At 42.9% G+C, this 25756-nt stretch overlaps 1 protein-coding gene across 5 annotated transcripts in view; it reads left to right on the plus strand.

The window, feature by feature from the left end:
- The first annotated feature begins 17182 nt into the window (after positions 1 to 17182).
- MRTFB (myocardin related transcription factor B) overlaps positions 17183 to 25756 on the plus strand; it is a 93458-nt gene continuing 84884 nt past the window's right edge. For 3 of the 5 annotated variants that reach the window (XM_060282875.1, XM_060282876.1, XM_060282877.1), the window contains exons 1-2: positions 17183 to 17288; positions 23205 to 23266. The gene's annotated coding sequence lies outside the window, so the exon portion shown is untranslated. Of the gene's footprint in view, positions 17289 to 23197; positions 23267 to 25756 lie in introns of those variants that run through there. The other 2 variants (XM_060282878.1, XM_060282880.1) reach the window with 2 other exon arrangements.

A 25756-nucleotide genomic window follows, 5' to 3' on the forward strand; every position in this document is an offset into this window, starting at 1 on the left:
AAGACAGTTTAAGCACAAGATCAGCTTTTCAATGGGAAATAATGATCCACTTCAACTTGCATAATAGATGGTCTAAATAATGAAACACGCCCAGTGTGCTGTAGGATTCCAAACATTACTTTTAGTTTGGTTTGCACAGCAGCTGCATTAATCTATAGGCCTCCTCTTTTTAATATATACCACAGATATTTTCAAGGTCTTCCCGTTCCCCAAGTTATCCTCACCTTTGGTGAGCTCCAGAAGAACTCTTTTTCAGTTTGTTTCTTTATTTCGCCCCCTTATGTATGTATGTTTGTTCGTTTGTTTCAAAATTCAGTTCATTGAGGGGAGGGGAAATGGAATGGAGTTTCCTAGAAAAGGGGCATGGTTAGCTTCTCTCAAACTCCTGAACAGGAACCTCATACTGCAACATGTTCTCGCAGGTCCCACTTAAGAACACTTTCTTTTGAGTAAGCCCTGTTGGACTCAGTGGGGCTTCCTTCCCACTGCATACGATCAGGATGCAGAAAGTGTTCTGGAAGAACCTCAAAGAGAAAGTATTGTGACTCATACTATATATGCAAAAGGTGCTGCCTTCAACAAGAGGCTACTAGTCTTCCGATAATGGATGTCTTCCAGAAATCAAGAGGCAAAACTGTGTTCCATTGTTTGGTTAACATTAACGGCCTACAGCTCTGGGTTCCTCTTAAAAATTACCTCACTATTTATTCTGGGTCTGGTCTGCAAATAAAACAGTTTCTATATATAAAGCAGGAGTTGTTCTTAGCTCACGTTTCCAGGCGTCATTTTCAGAGATACAGGCAAAGTCTCATATTACCAGCACAGAGAAGTCACGCCTGCTGGTGTATAAGAACTGTTGTTGATTTAAGGCAGCTTCCCCAGTGACATTTTTCAAGAGCAAATCCTGTGGATGAAAAGGAGTACAAATACTTTATAATAATAATAATAATAATAATAATAATAATAATAATAATAACAATAATAATAATAATAATAATAATAATAATAATAATAATGCAGTGGTGCATGTGGCTAGCCTGTGAAGTGCAATGCCATTCAGCTGGGTAAAGGGTCACCACTCTTGGGGGCCTGTTGGGGCCTTTGGGAATTTTGAGAATGGGTACCAGTCGCAAAATGGCTGCCGTGGGGATGTAATACAACACAAAATGCCTATAGTGAGATATATAACATAACAAAAAATGGCTGCCACACCTAAAAGAGCAGAAAAAGAGGACCACACAATGGTGGGTGAGTGCTCCCATCATCAGCTATTCCCATCAAGTGGGGGGACGGACGGACTTGTACTACTTCAGCTACCACCATGTTTGCCCCAGAGATATGCTCTTTGCACCTCTCTTCATGTCAGAATGCAGACACTCCAAGGGCCCCAATTTTCCAAGGACAGACACAGATTTACAGAAGCCATCCTGGTTTCTGATTTGATCCCGGAATGTCCCGCTTTTACGTACTTGGGATATCCCTATTTCTGGGGTATTGGAGACAAATCCAAGATGGCAGTCAGAAGCTGCTCAGCCCCATAGTGCCCATTTCTCTTTGTGTGTGAGGGGGATGGCAGATGTCCAGTACCTTGACCGAGCATGCCTTGTGCTAACACTGGGCTTGTCCACTACACAACTATTTTAGGGAAAGGTCGTCATTCGGTGGTAGAGTATCTGCTTTGAATACAGAAGGTCCCAGGTGCAATTATCAGCATCTCCCTATAGCGCTGGGAAAGACCCCCTGCTTGACACCCTGGAGAGCTGCTGTCAGTCAGTGTAGACAAGATTGAGTTAGATGGACTAATGGTCTGATTTTGTAGAAGACCACTTATGGTGTTCTATGTACTTGCAAGTATATCCAACTGGGAGCTCTGACGCAGCAGTGACTGTGTAACTTAGCATTACTCTAACTAGAAGCAGACTTGCAGCCCCACACTGAATTTAAATACTTGTTGTTGTTGTTTAGTCATTTAGTCGTGTCCGACTCTTCGTGACCCCATGGACCATAGCACGCCAGGCACTCCTGTCTTCCACTGCCTGGTCAAACTCATGTTCGTGGCTTCAAGAACACGGTCCAACCATCTCGTCCTCTGTCATCCCCTTCTCCTTGTGCCCTCAATCTTTCCCAACATCAGGGTCTTTTCCAGGGAATCTTCTCTTCTCATGAGGTGGCCAAAGTATTGGAGCCTCAGCTTCAGGATCTGTCCTTCCAGTGAGCACTCAGGGCTAATTTCCTTAAGAATGGATAGGTTTGATCTTCTTGCAGTCCATGGGACTCTCAAGATAAATACTTGTAGGACTGCCTATAGTCCAGTGCATTAGAGATTATTTTATATTCAGAGACCGCTGATGGCCAGTCGCTGCCATTGCTTGTGTTCCTCCTTCTATGTTGAGCTAGTTTAAAAAATGTGCCAGTAACACTTTCTGTTCATATATTAAATAGATTGAAAAAATGTCTCTCATGTGAGTGGTTACTTTATAATCTTTGTGGAGTTAGAACAGGGAAAATATCTTTGCTATTAATAGCAGATGGCAAGCTAAAAAGATGTGATAAAAGCTTCATAACTCATCTCTTCTGAACAATGTCAACCTGCCATGTCTAACAGTGAAATCCAGACCGGGACAGTTACCAACATCCTGATTGGTCACTATGAAAACAATTGCAGTCCAAGTTCATCTAGACAGCAAACTGGATTGAAATCACTCTGGATAAGATGACACACTTAAAAAAAGTGGGGGTACTATGGCACTGCTAAAGGAGTGACAGCTAAAAAAATGCTAGAGCTGTATATCCGAGGGGTAAACTGGGCTTAGTTTTCTCTTAGAATGCTTGTTCTGTTTTTCATTTTGTTGCTAGGACTGAGTGTTCTCTTCGTTTTGCTAAAGCCTCCATGCAAAGCCTTTCAATTCAGCTGAGAAAGAAGATATAAAAGCTGTTCATTTTTTTAAAAAAAGTTTGGCACCAGAGTTGTATTTAAAGTAAACTAAACCTCAAAGTATTTGAACTTCTTTTTTCCTGGTATCCTGGCTGTTATAAAATGTATTTCCATTATTATCATGTTCTAGTGATACTCAGATAGTGATATTATCATGTTCTAAATGATACTCAGTTCTGCATGGATTTCTGCTGGTCAAATGGGATTGCTCTTCCCTGCAGCCCCCCACATGCTGACCAAATCTGCTGCAAAGGCTGGGGTGGGGTGGGGTGGGGACCCTGCAGAACAGTTTTGGGGGCTGAAGAGGATAGAAGAGAGAAGGGAAATCCAGTCACACATCATTGGACTTCACTCTCTATACTTTTTTTACAAGTATTTATTTATTGATTTATATTTATTTGGAGCACCTCCTAACATTGATCAGTTGCCATTTTGGTTTCTTCAGTTTCTAATTTTGCCAGTCCTACATTCAGATCCCCACATTTCCATACATGGGCATAGCCGGGGGGGGGGGGGCAGAGAGGGGCAGTTGTCTCCCATAATCAATAAAAATCAGTTAAAATACATAGCAAACTGAGGTCCCCCCCACCAAAGGTCTGCCCCCCCCAAAGGCCTGGCTATGCCCATGTTTCCATACCAGTTTGCAACTTTTGTTTTCAAGTTCTCATTAAAATTCTTCAGCCTTTTTGTGTGAATGTATCCTACTATATATACTGTATACATTTTTATATGCAATTTTGTCTAATATACACAATTTTTTTTACAAAGCATTTCAACCTAACATGCATTTTTGCATGTTATTGTTGCTAATGTGTGCCTTTATATTACTTGGCTGGAGAACCGCGTTGCAAACTTCTAATACCTGCAAGCTAATTTCAAATGACATTTTGTTTCGGATTGCGTATTGTCTCGGAATGTACAGAATTAGATGAGTTTACCTTCGGATGTGAACTGAATAGAATTTCTCCCCCATCCCTATAACCAGGGAACATTTTTCTTTTGATATCATTCCTTCTATTTCCAATGTTCAGGCTATGAGTGCCGCTGCTTGTGTAGCCAAGAGTACCACACACTTACACATGAGCGGAGGTATCAGTAGGGTTGGTGGAATTCAAAGACTTTCAGAAATATTTTAAAAATAGGAGTGAGAGGTACACCCAAAACAGCATGATGAGGACTGAGTTTGCTCAGTGGACACAGAATGCTGACTATTTTGTGCAGAAAATGAGTGGTGGTGGTTGGTGGAATGGATGGGATTCTAAACAGCAGCACTCCACACAGCAATACTTCGTTGCCTCTCCCACTTGTTCTTTGTGGAATCTCTAAAGCTGTGTTTTAAGCAAATTTGCAGCCCTGTCTGATGCCTATTTATTCTGAGGTAGCCAATGTGGTGCCCTCCAAATGTTGCTGGACTACAACTCCCATCATACCATGACTGTTGGCCATGCTGGGGTTGGTGGGTGCTATAGTCCAACATCTGGAGGGTTACTTCTGGAGTAATTAGAAAGAGCGACAATTTTACTTTTTTTGTTTTTTTCTTCCTCCATCCCAATCTCTTTTCCTTTCGTGTTGTGTCTTTTAAATTGTAAATGTGAGGTCAGTGACTGCTGATTGGTTACATTTGCAAGCCACTCTGGGAAATGTTTTCAGCTGAAGCACATGATTAAACACTTTAAATAAACAGAAGACACAGGCTTTCCTTCCTTGACCACTGGTATTGGTTTCCAATGTCTTGTCTTTTCCAGGTGGCAACCTTGCTGTCATGAACTGGCAGGACAACAGGAAGGAGGAAGAGGATCCTGGCAAGAGGTGTAGCTGGGATTGGGACACACTGGGGCAAGCTGGGGATGGGGAAAGAGATGTTGGTGTAGTAGGAAGTGCTCACAGGGTGATGGAGGATGACAAGGGGATGGGGGCCAGTGCACAGGATCTAGAGCAGCAGGACCCATCACCAGAGCCAGTGGGACCCCTGCCTCCCCAAACACAGTAGGCTGTGAGGCATAGGGAGAAACAGGAGTGGCACTCCAGGAGGCTGAGGCAGGCAAGGGCCCAGAGCCCAGCTCCCTAGCTGGCCAGGTGGGGCTTGCTAACTCTGGGAGGGGTGTGATTCCTCAGCTGGAGTAGGCTTGGAACAGGTGAGGGTCACATGCGTCATCAAGCCCAGATGCTGCAATCGGCATGGAAAGGATAAAAAAGGCAGCATGTTGATGGATCTTGGCTTTGATGCTTCAGGATCTCTGTTGGACTATTTCGGTTTGGACATGTGGATTGACCCTGGTCTGGGGACTTGACATACGGACTTGCTTCCAGGTAGGCTCGGAGTTCAGGACCCTTGCCTAATTAACCACCAATGGACCCTGTGAGAGCTAGCATACAGTACATGTTGTTAGAGATTTGGAGTAAAGCCTAGAAATTAGTAACTGCCAGGGTTTTGATTAATGCTTTGGGCCATGCTGTAAGATCTGGACTCTCTCCATGTAGACTGAGGGTGTAAATAGATGAGTAAAGCCTATTTCTTAAAGCATGACAGCCTCCATTGTGTCTTCTGTTCTCCAAAGGGACACAGACCCTGAGATAACATGTGCTCTTGCCATGCCTTGGCAGAGGGAGGGGCTGGCACTGGGCTTTGTAACAATATATTGATTCAAAAAGTGGTAGTTGCAGCTCTAGAACCCAGAGAAACTTTTCAAGGTCACTATCATCATGGAATCTTTTCATGGTTGCTATGACAATGAGGTTCTGAGCTGGTTTGACCAATTGTGAACCAGGCTGGAGGTCTGGAGGTTCTGAATTTGCTCATTGACTTTTTGAAGTTGACTGCAGGCAGACACCCTTTCATGTCTCTCTTGCTAGTTGGTCCTTGTTGTATCAACTTCAGTTCCAGTTTGGCTGCAACTGAGCTCATTGCTGCTTATAAACTATGGAACTTGAAAGACTGCTCAAAGTGTTGACCGCTCAACCACAGACATGAAGGGAAAACAGACCATCTGTATCAAAAATGTTGAGAGTATTGGGATGCCCAAAGTCAGCCCTAACCTAGCCAGTCTCTCTCTCCTGATATGGATGGATTTATTTTCTTTTGCAGAATGTCCAAAGAGAGGTACAGTATTTGCTTCCACGTACTACCCATGCTTCCTCCTGTGAGGTGCAATATCCAGCTCCTCATTTATTATTCTTATTCAGCACCATCAACACACATTTACAGAGTTTAACAGACTTCTGTAAACAAAAATTAAAAATATCTCTCTGTCCCCAAGGAGCTTTCAATATAAATTGTGAGAGAGGGAAGTCAAACTTGCTTGCTTACCCACCATTGGACCCTGAGAGAGCTACCAAACTTGTATTGATTCAAAAAGTGGTAGTTGCAGCTCTGGATTTGAGGGTAGTGTATGTTTACATGTAAAATAAAAAAATTCCTTCAGTAGCACCTTAAAGACCAACTAAGTTTTTATTTTGGTATGAGCTTTCGTGTGCATGCACACTTCTTCAGATACCTCACGAAAGCTCATACCAAAATAAAAACTTAGTTGGTCTTTAAGGTGCTACTGAAGGAATTTTTTTATTTTACTTCGATCCAGACCAACACGGCTACCTACCTGTAACCAGAACTATGTTTACATGGTTACTGTGACAATGAAGCCCAGCCCAGCCCATTATGAAACTGGGTGCAGGTTCCAGTTGTTTCTGATTACATTTAAAATCTCCTATAAACTCCTTCAGTGCAGGGAGAAGTTATAGAGAAAATAATATATTCCGGATCAGGAGCACTTAAAACCTCCTGGACACTCAAGTTGGCTGCCCAGCAACCAGAAACACAGGATGTCCATTACTGTAGTAGTATTAACAGTGCCACACTTTTATCTAACACTTTTCTGTATGTGCTTTAAATGTATGCATCTTCTCCCAGCAACTTAACTGGTGTATTTGTGAATAAGAAGAAACAAAATGATGCTTCACCATCTTTGGCAAGGGTCAGAAAATGGGATTGCCTAATTAGATATATACTCCATGGTAAAACACTCATGGAACATTTCCCCATTCCATGTGTATGGTTTCTTTTTCTGAGATCTAATAATACACCTTTTATCTTGATTTTGTTTTTGGAAACTGGAAACTGGCTCCATGCTTTCTTTTGAGAAGCCCGTTTAGTTCTGCAGTAAAGTCAGGTTATTTTCTTATGATTATTTTTGGAAAAACACAATTGTTAAGGACTTAAAGGAGACTCAGTGGTAATACTTTTGTTTACAGAAATGCTAAACTAATCTGGCTGCTTTCCTCTGGACATTTTCTTCAAGCTCTAGCACATAGTTTGTCAGCATAACTAATGCTAAATTCAACTGCATTTTCCATCAGGAACACACCACTTTGGGGGTTCTTTGGTCTGAAACAGATGTGCAAGTGGGGATCTGTAACAAAATGCTGCTTTGTATCCTAGTAGCTAAGATCCCTTCCAGACATACTTTTTATTGTGTATTCATTGTGATTTGTGCTCATGTTGCTTTGGGGGAAGTAACACACAACCCCACTTTCAATATTGTAAACATTTGGGGTGGTAAACATTTGGGGTGGTCACTCTGTTTCATTTCCAGTCATTATTATTATTATTATTAAATTTTTATTTATACCCTGCCCTTCCCGATTTGAAAACTAGGCTCAGGGCGGCTCAGGGTAACAGCAATATATTCAAATCTTTATTGCGTTAGCATACAGCCATAGCAAAATAAAACAATACAAAAATGCCAGAGACAAGCAACGAAACATAATACAAGGTGGTATTGTTGGCGTAATAGCATTTAAATTACCCTAAGACAATGATGCAAAGGTTTAGGTGCCAGCGCCAAAAATCTAATATGCGGATATATGTGAAGCATAAAATAGCCCAAAATAGGCTCGACACATTGAGCTAGAAATATAAAAGAGAGCATTAAAACAGGTCCAGGCATAGGACACACTACCCTGTCAGGGCAGCCCTGAGTTTCAGAGCCTGCACTATGAAGATTGCCACCCCACGTGAAATTTGGGGATTTGCGTCCACAAGAAGCGATTTCAAACAGTCTTCCTTAGATGTAATGGTGGACGGGATCAAGAGGAGGAGCTTAGATCTTATTGGCTCATAAATGGGGCAGTAGAAAAAGAAATGTAGGAAGTCCTCTATTTCATTCATTGTGCATGGGCATAGGCGCTGAGTAATAGGGGTCTTAGAGTAAATCCCCTGCAGGAAGGCCGTGGGTATAGAATGGAAGCGGGCCATAGTAAACGCTCTTCTCAAATTAGGCTCCGTCAGGTCTGTCAAGTAGTTGGCAAGTGATCTTACCACTTCCACTTTAGGAAGCCACGTAGAGAGGTGGGCTGTGGTTGACCGTGCCCGGTCCATGGCCTCATCCCTTGTAAGAATCCAGGCCCGGATTTTATGTTGGTCCCAGGATGACAGCGTGTCGAATTCTGGGAGGGAGTAGCGTGTAATTATAGTCTCCATGCCCTTGGACCATTGGTAGCTATGGGAACAAGTTAAAAAGGCTTGCCTGGCTAATAGGGAACCTGGGGCTTTTATTAGGTGACAATAAAAACTAATAATTCTAATGTGGGCTCTCACAACAATGGAGGGGAGGCCCAGTTCTGTTCTTAACTGTGCAGCAACCGAGCCCTTGGGGAGACCCAGTATCTTTCGTGCAAAAGAGTTTTGTAGAATCTCCAGCCGTTGTAAAATTTTTAAGTTCCACCCCCAAATTTCAACCCCATACAGTAATATCGGGATGACTTTGCTGATAAATGCTTTTCTAATTGGTGGAACCAGCTGGCTGCCTTTTGCATAGAAGAATTTCTCCAAGGCTTTGATGGTTCTGCGGGCGGCCAGGATGGTCATATTTAGGTGAGCTGACCAGCTAAGCCCGTGCTGAAAGGTGATACCCAAATATTTGAATGCTGAACAATATTCAATGGGGTGGCTCTCAAAATTCCAGAATGACTTCCGAGTTTTCGTGCCAAAGGTAAGAATTTTGGTTTTGGCAAAATTGATTTTGAGGGAGTTGGTGTCGGAGAACCAGCCGACTCTTAGGTGCGAGGAAATCATGAGACGAGAGTCGAGAGTTTCAGATAGAGAGCATGAGCAGAGTGCTGAGCGAAGTGCGCTGACTGCCTCTCAGCCTCAGCTCCTTTATTAAGGATTCTGTCCTCGTAAAAAACATTAACCTTTTAACCTATACATGACTCATGCAAACAAGGAAGATGTGTAAACAGACAGGCTGGCGCCAGTGGTCACTTGATTGATTACCCCCAATAAACCTGTGCCTTACACAGCGAACTCCATTTGTACATTCCCACAGAGTGTTTCCTGTGTATTTTCCCACAGAGTGTTTCCTGTGTACATTCCCACATCACCTCTTTCTTTTTATTTTTAAGCAACAGGGTAAATTAACACGTGGGAAGCCAGATAGGGAGTCGCTGATACCTCGCAATGAAGGCTCCACGTGAAATTCCAGTGGAGGGGCGTGCAGCCTGAAACCAGGTCATACATTGACCAAAGAGGGAGGGTAAACATTGAATGCAGCAACATAACATAACCAAGCCACAGGCTAATCCTATAAGCGTCAAAAGTGTTTTCCTGATCCAGGCACCGTTAGGCAACCAAGACAGCAGCCATTCCCATGGATCAAAACCCACGGCAGGTTGCAAGGGCTGTGCAGCCACCAAGTTCTCCATTTCTTGTATAGTATGAGTAATGTCAGGACCATTATCTTGCACATACATGCAACAATGACTATGTATTAAGGCACATACGCCTCTTTCCGAGGCTAAAATAACATCCTGTAATTCTGTATTGATCAATTTCATGCCTTTAACTGTGTCATTGAACAAAGCCTCTGTCCAGTTAGCTAAGTGATGCAAATCTCTATAATTCATTGCTACTCCTAATAATGGCAAAATACTACGAGCTATCTGAGTATCAGTATATTGTGTAAAAGGGGGATTGACTTCGTGTTTATTGCGCAAGCGGGTGTGAGGAAGAGCATCTAACTTATACACCAGTTGTATCACTACCCCTAGAGTGCAAGTCCCTGAAAAAGCAGAGGGAATCTCTTTGTATGCTTTCTTACCACACAAAAGCCACATATTTGATTGTAACACGCATGTGGATCTCCAACTCTTCTTCATCCAATCAAACCATGAATGAAAATCACGGCATGTAGCCTGTTGGTAAAATGTCATGTATCTGGTAACATTATTAATTGTTACCTTGGGCCTGCCTCTTTGGGTAGTGACGTTAAGAAAACAAGAGCTACCATTAACATACTCATAAGTCCAATTACAATAAGGATAAGGACCTAAAAATCTGCTACTATCGTGATTAAAACGAAAACATCGTGGAGCTACTTCTAATAATGATAATATAACAGGGGGTGAACTAATACGATTATCTCTCATATTATTACTAATTCTAAAAGAATCATTAATAGGAATACCATGCAGTAATATCCCCTGAATGACTTGACTGTGAGGGAATATGTAAGCAAATCCAACAATCAGAACAGTTAAGCAATATCGCAAACTGAGAAATATCCTGTACATAGGTATTATTATTCCATATGGAATGATAAGAGTCATGTCTTTGATACTTCTGTAAAATGGCAGCACGCCTAGAGCGATAATGGCTTGCAGATCAAATAAATGGAAGGTGATCTTAACGGAGTGCAGCCATATTTAGAGCACGATGCCGCCAGGTGCAATGGTGTGTCAGACCGGGTGACAGGTGCTGTCCTCCAGAAAGAGTGTAGAAAGGTCTGCCTCCTCCCTCAGCGGCATCTGCGACTGAATGGGCTGAAGAAGAAGCTGTAGATGATTGCCAGGGTCGTACACAGCGTACTGGCACCCACAGAGGGTCCCCATCGATGGCATATCCACGTTCCCAGGTAATCAGCAGTACAAGGCCACGCCATGCTGGATCCGGAAGTTTCCTGAAAGACACAAGGGAGCGAGGCAGCTCCTCCTCTTTTCTAAAATGTAATTCTGCTGGAGGAAGCTGCTTATTATGTGGACATAAAAGATTAAAAAGCACTTGATGCACAATATAAGATATTTTAGCAATAGGAGCGTCCTTTCCCCTGAGTTGTGGAAAAAGCAGAGATTGAAAAGATGAATGCTCAGCAATTGCTTGTCCTGTAGAATTAAAAGGAACACCGTGAGTTAATTTCACATTCCACAATGTACAGAAATCAGAAAATCGCTTAGAAATGTACGCTGGGCCATTATCCGTTTTGATGCTGCTAGGCTTTCCCATGACCGAAAAACAGCGCAGAGTGTGCTGTATTACGTGCCTGGCTGTCTCCCCTTTTAAGGGCGTCGCCCAGATGAAGCCCAAAGACGTGTCCACCGTGAGGTGCAGTCTTGAAAGAAGAGGCTAACAACGGGGTGAGAGTGACATCCATTTGCCAAATTGAGAGAGGGGCAATCCCTCTGGGATTGGCAGCATCAAAAGGAAACATGGTAGGGGCTTTAGAACAAGAAAAACATTGCGAGATAATGTCTCGTGCCTGAGAAATTGATGTTGGAAAAGACTTGGCAAGAACCTTGGCAGATTGGTGAAAGGTGGCATGGCTCAGCAGAGGGTCAAAAAACAAAGAAAAGACCTGCTCTTGCTTCAAAGCAGCATCTGCTACAGCATTGCCATGTGCCAGAAATCCTGGCAGATTAGAATGAGAACGCAGGTGGGCCACGAAAAAGGAGTGGCTACGAGCCTGTAGCAGACGCTGCAAAGAGAGAAACAATTGCAACAAAATCATCATCCAGAGCAGGGAAATGTATGCCACTGACAAGAATGTTAAAAATCTGGAGACATACTGAATATCAACAGTCAGGTTAAACTTCACATTCTGAAATGGATCAAATGCCAAGATCACCACAGCCAATTCAGAACGCTGAGCGGATTCCTGCTCCGTTGTAAATCTTGTCTTCCAGGCCCCCTCCTCCCTCCACACAACCACCCCCCTCGTCTTTGTCCCATCTGTGAAGAGGGTGAGAGCAAAGGGGATAGGGGAGGGGGAGCACAGTGAACAGAGGAAATAGGAGACAGAGGAAAGAAAGATCAATGCCACAGCACATTGTCTTCCCTTGATAACAACGTCCATAACAACTGCTGGAGAAGTATAGACATTTTGCAGTGGTGCATGGGGCAGGTGTAGCCATTCAACAAGACAAACGCGAGACTCAGAAAATTCTGCAGGCCGGTAGAAAACAGCTGTGGGCAGCAATTTTGTGGCAAAAACAGCCAATGACAATAGTCCTGTGGAATCCAGGCGATCCACCATAGATTTTTGCAAATGGTGATTAATCGTTGCCAGGGCTGATTCCATATCCAGTATGATGTCTGCCGGTTGCTTATGTCCTTTCAGGGCATTGTACAAAGGTGATAGTACACACGTTGGCAAGTCTATGTATGATTTTGCCCAATTCGAATGTCCTAACAGCAGTTGTAGATCCACCAGCCAGAGTACAGCTGGAAAATGCAGCTGCAGTATCAGGGGGGGTGCTGCTTGTTGCGTTTCCTTGTGTTCCAGGTATGTGATAGGCAGGGTGCGTTGAATTTTTTCCGGGGCGATTTTAAGCCCTGCAGAGGTGAGATCCTCTGTCAGCTGGTGCACCCATGTTTCAGGAATGTCTTTAGCGGCAAGCAATTTTGCTGTGTGGGATTCAGAGCCGATTGATTGACAGGCTTTTAACATGTCGGCTATTGCCACATTAGGTGTAGCCACCAGCGGGCGCAAAGATTGTTTACAGTCATCATTGGCATTATCAAAGGCTAATTGTCTGATAATTACTTGTGCTGCTGTATCTTGAACCTGGCGTCTGAGGGTATTGTACAGTCTATCTATGAAAGCGCCATAAGGTTCAGTGGGTCCTTGCTGCACGCTCCCCCATCGCCCCCCTTTTCCTAACTTCACAGGAGGAACAGACATCAAAGCCTCCTGGGCAGCTGAAATTGTGGCGTCCCAGTACTGAGGATCCAGAGCCAATTGCTGTGCAGTTGTTAAAAAATTTTCAGCTCCTGTGAGACCATCCAGGACGTCTGCAGGAGTTAACATAACAGGGGGAGGGAGGGGGGGTGCCCCTGCTGCCAAGGCTGCAACGGCATTGGCATGTGCTGCCTGAGCAGCATTATTCAAATATGTTTGGATATCATGGACTCGGCGTTGACAAGCCCAGGTCCAACTTTGCATAAAAATGATCACTTGATTTGGTTTGAGCACTGTTCTAGCCAGTAATTTGATATCCTCTGGCAATAATTGCTGTTGAAAAATAGTGCCAAAGAGACCAAGAGTATACGGGGAATGCAATCCATTGTCTCTTACTGACTGATACAATTCTTTGATGTATCGGAGTTCAAATTGCTCGTGCCGTGGTGCCCCACCCCCATGCACAATCACAGTAGACTCAAAAGCCAGCAAAGGAGCTGCTGCTTTAAGAGATTCCTGGAGCTTTGTAGTATTCCCCCCCTCCTGCTTCACAGTGGGCATGGTACTTTGAAATGCAGGCAAAACCTGAGAGACATAGGCTGGAGGGGGTGGGGTGGCAGACAAAGAAAGCTGCTGTTTTCCTGGCGGAGCTAAATTAGGTGGGTCCGGACCAGGAGGGATGGGGGCAGGCAATGCTGGATAAACAGAAGGCTTCAGTGGGGGAGGCGTGCATGCCGGCGGTGCAGAGGGGAGGCTTGAAGCAGCTGCCAGACAAATATTCTTTGGCGTCAGTAGTGCCAAGCATGCTCTTATTTTCCCCCAAGTAATTAAGACACGTACTCCAATGCTGGGATGAGCATGAAAATGTTCACCAAGTTTGTCCCAAAAATCTAATTCCCAAGTTCCATCCTCCGGAAACCATGGACAGTGCTCATAAGCAGTATGAATAAAAGCAATAAGATCGTCTTCTGAGGCATGCTGATTGTTAGAAGTCAGCAGGTATTTTAAGTCTTTAAGAAAACGTTTCTGTGGCACAGAAAGCGAAGAGCCCATTGTAAATGCAGGAAGAGAAAGATAAGCAATAGCTGGGAGCCAAACTCACCGGGGATCCTAAGATGAGGTAGACGTCTGAACCCTTGCCGGGCGGGTGAGTGGCTGATGCAGGACCACGACGTGCGTCCTTTCAACAATGGCGTAGAACTTTTTAGCCTCACACGGGGCACCACTTGTCGGAGAACCAGCCGACTCTTAGGTGCGAGGAAATCATGAGACGAGAGTCGAGAGTTTCAGATAGAGAGCATGAGCAGAGTGCTGAGCGAAGTGCGCTGACTGCCTCTCAGCCTCAGCTCCTTTATTAAGGATTCTGTCCTCGTAAAAAACATTAACCTTTTAACCTATACATGACTCATGCAAACAAGGAAGATGTGTAAACAGACAGGCTGGCGCCAGTGGTCACTTGATTGATTACCCCCAATAAACCTGTGCCTTACACAGCGAACTCCATTTGTACATTCCCACAGAGTGTTTCCTGTGTATTTTCCCACAGAGTGTTTCCTGTGTACATTCCCACAAGTTGGTGTCACAGTATGTCATGAGCCCTCTGAGCATGTTGTTTAGGCCCTGCTTGGTTAATGAAAGTATCACCATGTCGTACGCATAGAGTAGTATGGGGATCTTGAGCTGTTGTAAGGAGGGGGCAGATTGGTTTAGGGCCTTCATAGTTGTAACAATGTCATTGATATAGAAATTGAATAGGAAAGGGGCCAAAAGGCAGCCCTGTTTGACCCCTTTATTCAGAGGGAAAGAATCGGAAAGAGCTCCCAGAGGGCCGAATTTTACTCTGGCCGATATGTCATTATGAATTTCAATTAGAAGGAGGAGGAGTCTCTTATCTATGTTGGTGTAACTCCGCTTCTGCCATAGCCTATCTCTGGGAATGGAGTCAAAAGCGGAGGTCAGGTCCACGAAAGCCGCGTGTAATTTGCAGTTGAACCTGTTTAGGTATTTATCAATCAGAGTAAATAGAACAAGGCATTGGCCAGATGTGCTGTGACCTTTACGGAAGCCAGCCTGTTCCGGGTGGAATAGCTTTGTTTCTTCTTTCTTCTGCCCACTCGATTAATTTCTCTAGCAAGAATCTAGAGTAGAATCTAGAATTTGGGGGTAACAGCAAATATGAAACATTAATGAAAAGCGACTTAAAAAACAGCTTAAAAACAGCATAAAATACAACATAAATGTAGCATCCATCTCAATAAAATTCAAAAAAATCAGGGTCATTTTTTCGGGAATAGACCCAGTTCCGTAAACATTAAGTGATCACCAGGGCTAACTGGCCAAGTTGGTCCAGCTAGAGCCAGCAAGGAGACCAGGAGGGAAGAGTTTAAATGTGGGGTCCCAGAAGGGTTTCTTCATAGAAAAAGGAAAGGGAAAAGGGAATGGAGGATCAAGCTGATTCAAATTGAAGGCCAGGCGGAATAGCTCTCTGTCTTACAGACCCTGCGAAGGAGATCGTCCTGCAGAACCCTAATCTCGTGGGACAGAGCATTCCACCAAGTCGGAGCCATCACTGAAAAAGCCCTGGCCCTGGTGGAGGATAATCTGGCTTTAAGCTATTATTATTCATGGACCTTAGGGTCCTCTGTGGGACATACCAGGAGAGGCGGTCCCGTAAATACAAGGGTCCTAGGCCGCATAGGGCTTTAAATATTGCTACTGCTCGGCAAAGAACGGTGGTGTTGCAGGGGCCCAAAGGGCCACAATTAAGGTGATAATGTAAATCCTTATAAATCTTGGAATATGCTTATATTAGAAGAGTCGGGGGGCACCCAACTTTTGTAACAATACATATCTTGACAGGAAAGGTGAGAAATGAAAGGTGAAGAAAAATGGAGGATAGGCTGGGTACTGGAGCTAAGCAAATAACCAACTCAAATTCATACAAAGTATGTATTTGTAGCCAAGTGAAATGCTTTGGATTCCATTACAAAAGAAATACAGGATATAAATGTAAGTAAATAATAGCAGACCCTTGACCACTATGCTTTTAAAAATTAACAATCAAACAACCCTTAGTTTTGTACAATTGCTATCACAAGAGAGGTGGCCACTGATTTCCGGCAAGGTCTCCAACACCTTTGTAACATCTGTGTGACAGGAAGGAATTAATTAGGCACAACATTTCCTGGCTTGGTGATGGTTAACAATAGGAAAACTTTGCTGCTTGAAGGCGTGCTAACCGCATAGATTTTTGAAAATATGAAGGCTGGAGGAAAATTTCACCTTTAACTGCACTGATTGTGGGTTAAAACAGGAAGGGGAAAGAGGAGGCAACTAATTTGCAGTATATGAGCATGTGCAGGTTTGTAGCACTTTTGAAAGATTTTTGTGCCCTGAAGCAAGGTCCGGAGACCACCAGAGCATCTGCCACAACAGGTGAGATCCGATGCCAGTCCTACTCAGAGGAGACCCATTGAAATTAATGGACACAGCCCATTAATTTCAGTGGGTCTACTCCTGGTAGGACTGTTGGCTTCACAGCCAAATAAATCTCTTAAAGCGCAATCCTAACCAGGTCTGGTCAGAAAAGGAAATTGTTAGTTTTTCAAGTTTTCAATACTTTTATTATGAAGTTAAAATAAAAATCCAGTTAAGAAATATGAACTAAAAAGTCTTCCCCTCCTTAACATCGAATTCACAGTCTTATAAGAAAGTTATGAGGTAATGGCTGGGAACCGTTGTTTGTTTCTTGGTTACATTTCCTCCCTTTATTTTAAATCCTATTAAATTCAATGCTGCTTCCTCCCAGGTAAACCGGGGGGGGGGGGTTAGGGGTTGCAGCTTGTGCATTTTTAAGTGCCGCAAGCCTTTCCTCGCGCGCTCCTAAACATTTCGTTTATGAGCATTTTTGTTTCGTGAGGAAGGAGGAAAACGCTTTAAAGAAGCTTCCCAAGTGTTAGGTGGCTCCGGCTGGCATTACTGGCAACTTCGCGCAACTTGTGCCAACTCGCCTCAGAAAGTTACAAAAGCAGCAGGAGGTGGAGGGGGTGAAAAAAGGTGGGAAAACACCCGGATGGAAGAGGTGGTGCTAAGGGCACCCACCCCCCTCTCCCCGAGGAAAGCCAACGGTTTTAGCGCGAGGGAGCGTCGCGTGCCTTCCCCTTCGCAAACACCTTTGCCCGCCTGGCGCTTCGGCGCTGAAGCGACGCCCAATCAGCCGAGCGCGCTGGGTCTCCCCGCCACGCCCACCGACGCAAACCCCCTCCCACACCGACGCTCTGGCTCTCTCGCGCACGGTGCTCTCCCCTCTCACCCCCACCCCACCCCCTCCTCTCACCCTACTTTTGTAAACTCTCGTCGCCAAAGCTCGCGAGAGGACATGTCCGCGGCTGTAGCGTCCAGAGAGGGTGAGTGAGGGGCGGACTTCGGGCTCGCGGCGGCGGGGTTCAGCTGACGAAGGGGAGGAGAGGGGTGTAATGTGTGAAACTCTATATATTTGAGAGAAATTATTTTTTCCCTCTTTCCCACCTTTTCCGTTCTCCGCACCCCCCGCGACAGCGGTGGCAGCGCAGGCTTGAGGCGAAGGGTCGCTGTTGGGCGTGTGTGTGGGGGGGGGGGAGAAGGGGGCGACGGTTCTCCACCGCGCGCGCGCCCGCAACACACACACACGGCCGTTCCGCGGTCTGGTTGTTTGCGTGAGTGCTTACAGATTGTGACCTCGGGGTCCTGAGGGGGCGGGGCTTCCAGGAGGCTGCGAACTCCGCGGGGACCCTCCCCAGAAGTGGCTGCATTTCTAGAGCTGGCCGGGGTTGGGTGGGAGGCGGGTCGGGTCAGCGCGGGTTAGGCTTACATACGTGTGTGTGTGTATGTGTGTGCCAGCACGCGCGCCGCAGGGTCTTACCGGTAATTTTCGGGTTCTTTGGTACTATGTCAAGGTGCGGGGAAGGAGCCACTAGGTAGGATGGCGCCCTTCCCAAAAGTCAGCAGGACTGAGCATGGGCGTCGGCGGTTTTAGGGCCGACAGTGACCTACCTGCTGTACCTGGAAACTCGAAGGGGAAGGGTCTTAACGCAGTAGTACAGCATCTGCTTTGGCCAGCATCTCCAGATAGGGTTGGGAACAGGGCTGCCAGCCTGAATAAAAAGGGGGGAGGTAAACACTGCCCTGCATAATAGATGGGGTGCATCCACAACGGGTCAACTGGGGGGTGCTAGCACCCTCAAATACTTTGTTTGGGGCAGGTGAAAGGACCTTGACCCCCAGGAGTTGGCTCCTATTGTTGGAAAAGTCTGCCTGAGAATCATTGCCATTTGTCTCAAAATAAGGCAACTTCTAGTACTGTATTCTTGTTCTTACATCCTTCAGGAAAGGTAGCAGAATTTTAAAACACACACATGCAGAGTATCATAATCATAATACTGTGTAGACCAGGCACCCCCAAACTGCGGCCCTCTAGATGTTTTGGCCTACAACTCCCATGATCCCTAGCTAACAGGACCAGTGGTTGGGGAAGATGGGAATTGTAGTCCAAAACATCTGGAGGGCCGAAGTTTGGGGATGCCTGGTGTAGACCATGGTACATAAGGAGAGCTTTGCTGGGACAGGCCAATGACCTGTTCTGGTCCAGCATCCTATTATCACAGTGGCCAACACCTATGGGAAACCCATAAAAACAGGACCTGAGCACAACACTACTCTCAATTCCTGTGGTTTCAAGTACTGTATTTAAAAGCATACTGCCTCCAGCATAATGTAGTGCAGGGATAGTCAACACGGAACCTTCCACATTTTGTTAGATATACTCCAAATCCTGTCAGCTCCTGCTAGCATGGTCAATGGCAAGGATGATGGGAGTTGTAGTCCAACATCATGTGGAGGCCACTGTGTTGGCTGTTTCTGGTTTAGTAGTTAGAATGACCAGGGTTCAAGTCCTCAGCCACACACTTGCAAGGTGTTGTCAGGATCATACAGAGAGAGCAAGCAAAGTGTACATTGCCTCCAAACATCAGAGATGGGACAGGATAAAATGTAACAAGTAAAGTAAAATAAATTTATGGTGTACTTTTAGTATTCAAAAAGTACTTTTTATACAACAGGACAAATATATGCATTACTTTTCTAGCGAATAACTTATGAGACAAGATTCATATTTTCCTCAGAATTTTTCATTGGGACTAGGTAATCCTGAAATATTTCAGCTCACATTGCCTGGAAAAGTCTATATCTAGATTTGTATGGAAAATATGTAAGTAGCTATGCTTTTCAGTAACAATATTAACCCTAATGCTTGAGAATTTTAAATGAACAAGTTTGTGTCCGTGGAAGTTTTGCCATTTTACATGGAGTTGCAAGGGGGGGGGGGAATCTCTGGAATCAGTATGAAGGGAACTATGTGCTTTCTGTTGAATTCTCTGGGGCCCTGTGTTTCTGTTCTCTTAATTTCCCCAACAATTTGCCTGAGCTCTGTACTGAGGAAAGTAGCTCTACCACTTTATTCACCTGATTTGGCCCTGATCTAGTTGTTTGCATGTGTAGCAGTGGGTGCTAAGCCAGAGCTGTATGTATCCATGTCTACTCAGATTAGCAGGGATATGACTGACCACTGAGACTGTGGATACCTCTGTTGGTAGAGTGTGGTACTCTTAATCTTGGGGTCATGGGCTTGAGCTGCATGCTGGCAGATTTCTGCATTGCAGGGGGTTGGACTAGATGACCCTTGGGAATATCTTCCAACTCTACCAGTCTATGATTCTATGAAAAGGTGGGGAGCCAAATCTAAATGTCTGCATCCCTCAAGACACAATCTTAGGACTGATGGAATACAGATTGGGGCGGGGTAGAGATGGCCTGCTGCTGACAGTATTGCTTTTCCCTCTTGTCTTAAAGTGAGCTTTATAACTTTCACTTACGTTATCAAAATATTTTTTTCTTTTTTCGTTTGTGAGAAGTGGGGGATTTATTCTATTGCACTGATTAAGAGGGAGATGCACTGCCTTTAAGGGAAAGTCCATAAAATAACAGGGACATTGCTGCAGCGGGAGGGACTAGCTTTATTAATTTTTTGTCTGAAACTTTTATTATACCAGTTAGGGTTACTATAACTGTAAAATAACTGCAGTAAAATGAATAATAAAATCACAGAATTGTAGAGCTGGAGTGGATCTGTTCATCCAGACCAGCAACTCCAGGAAACTCAACTAAAGTATCAATGACAGAGGAGAGTCCACCACCTTCTGAGGGAGTCTGTTCCATTGTCGAACAGATCTGACGAACAGATCTTACTGTCAGAAAGTTACCGTATTCCCAATGCTTAGTTGGAATCTCCTTTATTGTATCTTGAAGCCAATGGTTCGGGTCCTACCCTCTGGAGCAGAAGAAAAGCTTGCTCCATCTTCCATGTGACAGCCCTTTAAATATTTGAAGATGGCTATCATATCTCCTATCAGTCTCCTCTTTTCCAAGACTGAACATTCTCAACTCCCTCATAAGGTTTGGCTTCCAGACCCTTGGTTGTCCTCCTCTGCACATGTTCCAGCTTGTCAATATCCTTCTTAAATTGTGGCATCCAGAGCTGGGCACAGTACTCCAGGTGTGGTCTGACCAAAGCAGAGTAGAGCGGTACCAGGACTTTCCTGGATCTGGACACTGTACTTCTATACTTTTACATCTTCTCCACACAGAGAATGCACATGAAAACTCATACCAGTGACAAACTTAGTTGGTCTCTAAGGTGCTACTGGAAGGAATTTTTTTATTTTGTTTCGGCTACAGCAGACCAACATGGCTACCTACCTGAAACTTGAGTTTCCAGTGTAAGAACAACTTGTGTCTCATTCCCCTCCCACCTCCCAGATTTCTGTATTCTGTAAAAGAGGCAGCTGGATTGCTCCAGTGGATGTATTTGTCACTTTTGAATTTCTGTAACCTTAGCCTTTTTGTACACAACATGAAAATAGTTTTTTGTTACCTTTGGGCCTGGGAGCCTGGAGATCTTAAGCTGTGCTACTTGTTGAACTTAATTATATAATCATTAGCCTCTCTTTTTCCTGGTACAGTACTAATCTTTTAAATTTTCCTGTAAGTGTTGAAGTAGTGAATATATCAGTTATTGAAAAGTTCTCTTTATCCATCACCTTCCATATGGAAAGCTACATGGGGGGGGGGGTCTACCATAGCTTTCTGCTGACATCATAGGTCAGCAGTGTGCAGACATTTTTTTCATGTAGCACACCCATACACACCTGAAGTCTAGAACTAGGTTTGTTGGCTCAACTGATGTTTGTGAGTTTTATCAAAGTAGATATCAAACATTACTAAAACTTGGGTGCTCGGTCTCTCAGGAGCTCTAGTAATGATTGTAATATTTGTTTTGTAACAAAAATGAGAATTGGAATTTCCTTTTAAGCTAAGAGGTGATCCTGATCTATGTGGCTTTAAGTGTATAAATGATCTGGGATGTGTCATCCTTCTTATCTTGGAACCCCTGCACACAAGGAGGCAGTTCTATCTGCCTGGTTTGTTGGGGATTGTATAATGTCTTGCCGGAGGCGCCTTTGCTCATTAGGCATAGAATACACCCTTCTATCCTCTACCTGAGCCTCTAAGGTAGAAAGAAGATAAAGAGAGCTTAGAGTCAATATGGTAAAATAAGATGGGAACCTTTGCATTCTTACTACAGTGCAGCCATTAAATGACTGGAATAGTTACCGGTATATGTGCAGTAATCAGTGAGGTAATATTTACATAACCGAGTGTATGGTTACATAAACATTGTGAACAAGAGTTATAACATAGGAGTGGTATCCTCCTGATCTTATAACAGTCATTTGTGAATATGAGACTTTAAAGTACATAAAAAATTAAGATGAGCAATGCTTTATACAAAATAGTTGGTGCACTGTATATTTGGACAAAGATTAAGACAAATTAAATAATAGTACAGCAGTCACTAGAAAGTAACCAGCAATTATCCTTGGATGACCCCGTCTTAATTCTATATATTTAACTGCTTTTAAACTTAAGTTTACATCCAGTATACATTCTGTATATTAAAGGAGATGTTTGACATAAAGCAGCCCCTGGGAAGGGGGGAGAGAAGTAGTCTCTGCATTTAAAAAAAAGAAATGGTACATGTTCCTATTCATTCCTGCCTTCTGTGTATTTCTCTGCAAAAGCAAGCATCATTATGTAGTTTTCTGAAATTGCCATTTGGGGAAATATTTCTAATTGAAATATAAACCGGTTATGAAAAGAAGAGAAAATGTTGGGTTTTCTCTTCTAAACCTCTCATTAGAAGTGTGTGAATTTAAATTATGAATTCTTGCTATGGTTCTGATAGCAAAGGCTCAATGCATAAGTGTTTGTATAATGGAGAACTTTAATATCTTTTAGATTGAATTCTAAATAGGAACAGCATAGCAGGCTCGGAACTTAAATACTTAATAATACTAAACCAAAAGATACCTCAATTCCCAAATGCCATATATAACCAACCTAGAAATACCAAAACAGCAAAGGGCCTTCACTTTGGCCCGATGTTACGCCCTCCCCTCAGCTATCCAGGAAGGCCGTTTTAGGAAGGTACCGTACGAGAAGGGGAAATGCCCCTGTGTCTCAAGGCAGCTAGAAACTATTGAACATGTCTTCTTCCACGGCCAACATTATGCACATGTGTCAAGTTCATCCTGCAAATTCTATACATCAATTCTCTGCACAGACAGAGCAACGCTATATCTCCTTTCTACTTCAAGATGCAAACCCAGACGTAACATACTCAGCTGCCAGATTTTGTGCTGCTATGATGGACATTCACCAAAGAATGGTTTGGGTCATGCACCAGACCTAAACTCAAGACCTGTGCCCTCTCTTGCACCCTCCCTTCTATAGTTACTTTTGCAACTGCTTGCTCTTAACTCTCATGCGTCCCCCCTTCTTTGAGTCACTCATTTTACCCATTTTATTTCCTAAATTACTGTGTGTTCCTATTTTAACCTATGCTGGTCTTAGACCGTAATAAAGATGATGACGACGACAATACTATTCTGTATTAATGGAATACCATTTTCTGATTCTTTAGCTGGGTGATAAATGTTACATTGTGCAAATATTGTACTTGAGTACTGTACTACCGTATGTTAAGTTAATCAGGGTCCCTTTAAATTAGTTTTATCTTCTCCATGTATTTAGTGGAAACAGGAAAACTGGACCTGCTCCAGCCACAAAAGGCAGCTTCCTGAATCAGGAACTAAGATTATTTGTATATATAAATAAATGTTAAGAGGAAATTTTAGATTCTTTTTTTTTTGTGATCTTTCATTTTCCAGATTCACATTGAACGTATTGAAACAGACTGTAAGGGACACAATTTTAAGTGGTTAGTAGTGAGGTAAGTAAGTTTACATATCAGCATGTATTGGTGCTCTCAAAACATATTGTAGCTGAAATTTACCAGCTTTCCACAGGATACTCATAAAGCTCCTTTGGCTGCAGCAAGTTTATCATATGTGCAGGTATTGACAACACTACAGTTTCCATTGTTTGCTTATATAATCCTCAGTAGAATCTAAAACTAGTTCATGGGTAACAGTTCCTCGTTTTTTGCTGATTTTCCCAATTTTCACTTGGCAAAAATAATTGCTATCTCACATGATTGGCTTTAGATTCCTCTGTGAGGGAATGAGTCTTCTACTCACACATCAACCCACATCTTCTACAATCCCTATGTCTGCTGGAAACTCTGCCACGGAATGGGAAACACTACAGAGCAGCAATCTTTGGGGCAGTGGAGGAAAAGGGGGAGTACAGCTGGGGGATGGGGTGGGATTGGCAAGCCCCTATGCATTTCAGTCACATGGCAAGATCTTTCAGATCCAAGCTAATCTATCTGTTCCAATAATTTCCTAGTTATGCTTTCAAATTTAATAATAGTTTTACTCTTCCTTGACAGTTTTTCCTGTGCAAATATTTCACTCATTTTAAGAAATGCCATTCTGCTCATTTAAGAATTATTCACTGAATTTCTCAATCATGGATTCTAATCCTAACTCATTTTGTGAAAACAAATTTGTATTTATCAGTATTTTAAAAGATCCGTGTTAAAGTTTTTATTTACTGTTTCGTACTTTCATATTACTCAGATACTTGAAAATACGTCTTTTGAAGTAACTGAAGAATTAGAAAATGAAATATTACTACTTCGGAATTAAAACACATTTATATTCAGAGAATTATGAAACTGATTCCATTATCTCAATGGGGCTTTGAATGTATTTTTAATCATACAGTAGGTTCCCCTTACCCCCCACTGCACATGATAAACCAGTTGTGAAACTGAAGGGAGTTTCACAACAATTTGTGATATGCTATGATAGTCAGCAAAGAAATAAAGCCACACGTTCTTATGCACTGTAGCAAAAAATGGGCACAAACTTCTCTAATTTCAAGAAATGCTATATTTGTGCACGGTGTTTGACACACCTGCAGTTTGAATTTTGGTAGAAGTCCCAAGTAATTCATGCATTCAATAGGATGTTGCAGATTATGAATTAGAGTAAGCACATTAAAGGGCCAGAGTAATATGGAATTAATCAACTTTCAATCTCTGCATATGTTACATTTGTAGAATACCTGTAGTGGCTGCTGAAATGGAGCGAAGTGTGGTGTTTCTCCATGGGTAATTTTGCTTGTATTACAACTTTGTTTCAGCTTATTTAAATCTACTACCACTATGAAAGAGCAACTTGACACAAATAGTCTTCTGTAGGGCAAGGAGGCCTCCTCATGACAGAAAGTCTAGCTACCGGTATAAAGATGTTGTACTTAATACTGTGACTTAAAATATTCTTAGGAATTAGTTCTACTCAAATCACTTGCTTTGTAATAAGTGTTTTTAATATCAAAGGTCCTAATGTATTAAATGACTGTAAAGAAAAATGTGTGTGTGTTTTGTTTAAATTTCATACCATCATTTATTTATTTTTTGAGAGGACAGTATGAACAAGAGACACTATGAATACTTTGTAATTCTAACTGATTTACTATTCTTACGGGGCAGATATTCCCCCAACTCAATAATGATCAACATTGTTTTCAGTTTATCGCACTAAGTTTTGGATAGCCAGTTAAATCTTTTTCCTGTATCATGCATTGTTAGTCATGAAACATAAGTGGATCTGTCAAATAAGTTTTTATTAATTAGAGCTTGATTCTTGTTGGCCCCAAGGACTAAACTCTTCTTCCACCCACTTAGAATGAATTAGAGATGCAAAGTGATGGTCTGATACCAGTAATGGGCTTAGTATTTGCATAAAGGTTATTCTTTATTTTTTTTATAAAAAAACAACTTTTTAAGATTCAGAGAATACTTGTAAGAGTAAATAAAGTAGATTTGCCACAAACATAAAATGTTTTTAGACTTTAAAATCAGTTTTTACATTATGTTTACAGTAGAGTGGTCTAAATATAGGCAACATCTTTTTATTTGGATTAAAATATAATTTAAAAGTATATGTTCATTTTGTGATATTGGCTAAGTAGGCTTTGTGGGAAGAGCCTCTCATCAGATTGGTAGCTGTCCAAATATTGTATCTACATCAAACATGTATCAACACCACCATTTTCAGAGGAAATTGTGGGAAATTGGGCTTACAGGAAGTACATCCACCCGTCCGGCTGTTTTAATAACTTTGTTGTCATTATTTCTCTTTCTTGACAAGTAGGTGCTTTTTGTTTTAGCACTTTCAGGCAGCAAACTGCATCACACATAGAAAGTACTTTTGAGTAGAGATGTATAGGATTGCACTGTTCACGTATTTGCACTTCACTTTTCTAAATCTTCCATCTCTAAAAAAAGTTAGCTTGTACTGTGAAGCCAGGA

This window comes from Zootoca vivipara, chromosome 14 (assembly GCF_963506605.1).
Source record: "Zootoca vivipara chromosome 14, rZooViv1.1, whole genome shotgun sequence".
Taxonomy (NCBI): domain Eukaryota; kingdom Metazoa; phylum Chordata; class Lepidosauria; order Squamata; family Lacertidae; genus Zootoca; species Zootoca vivipara.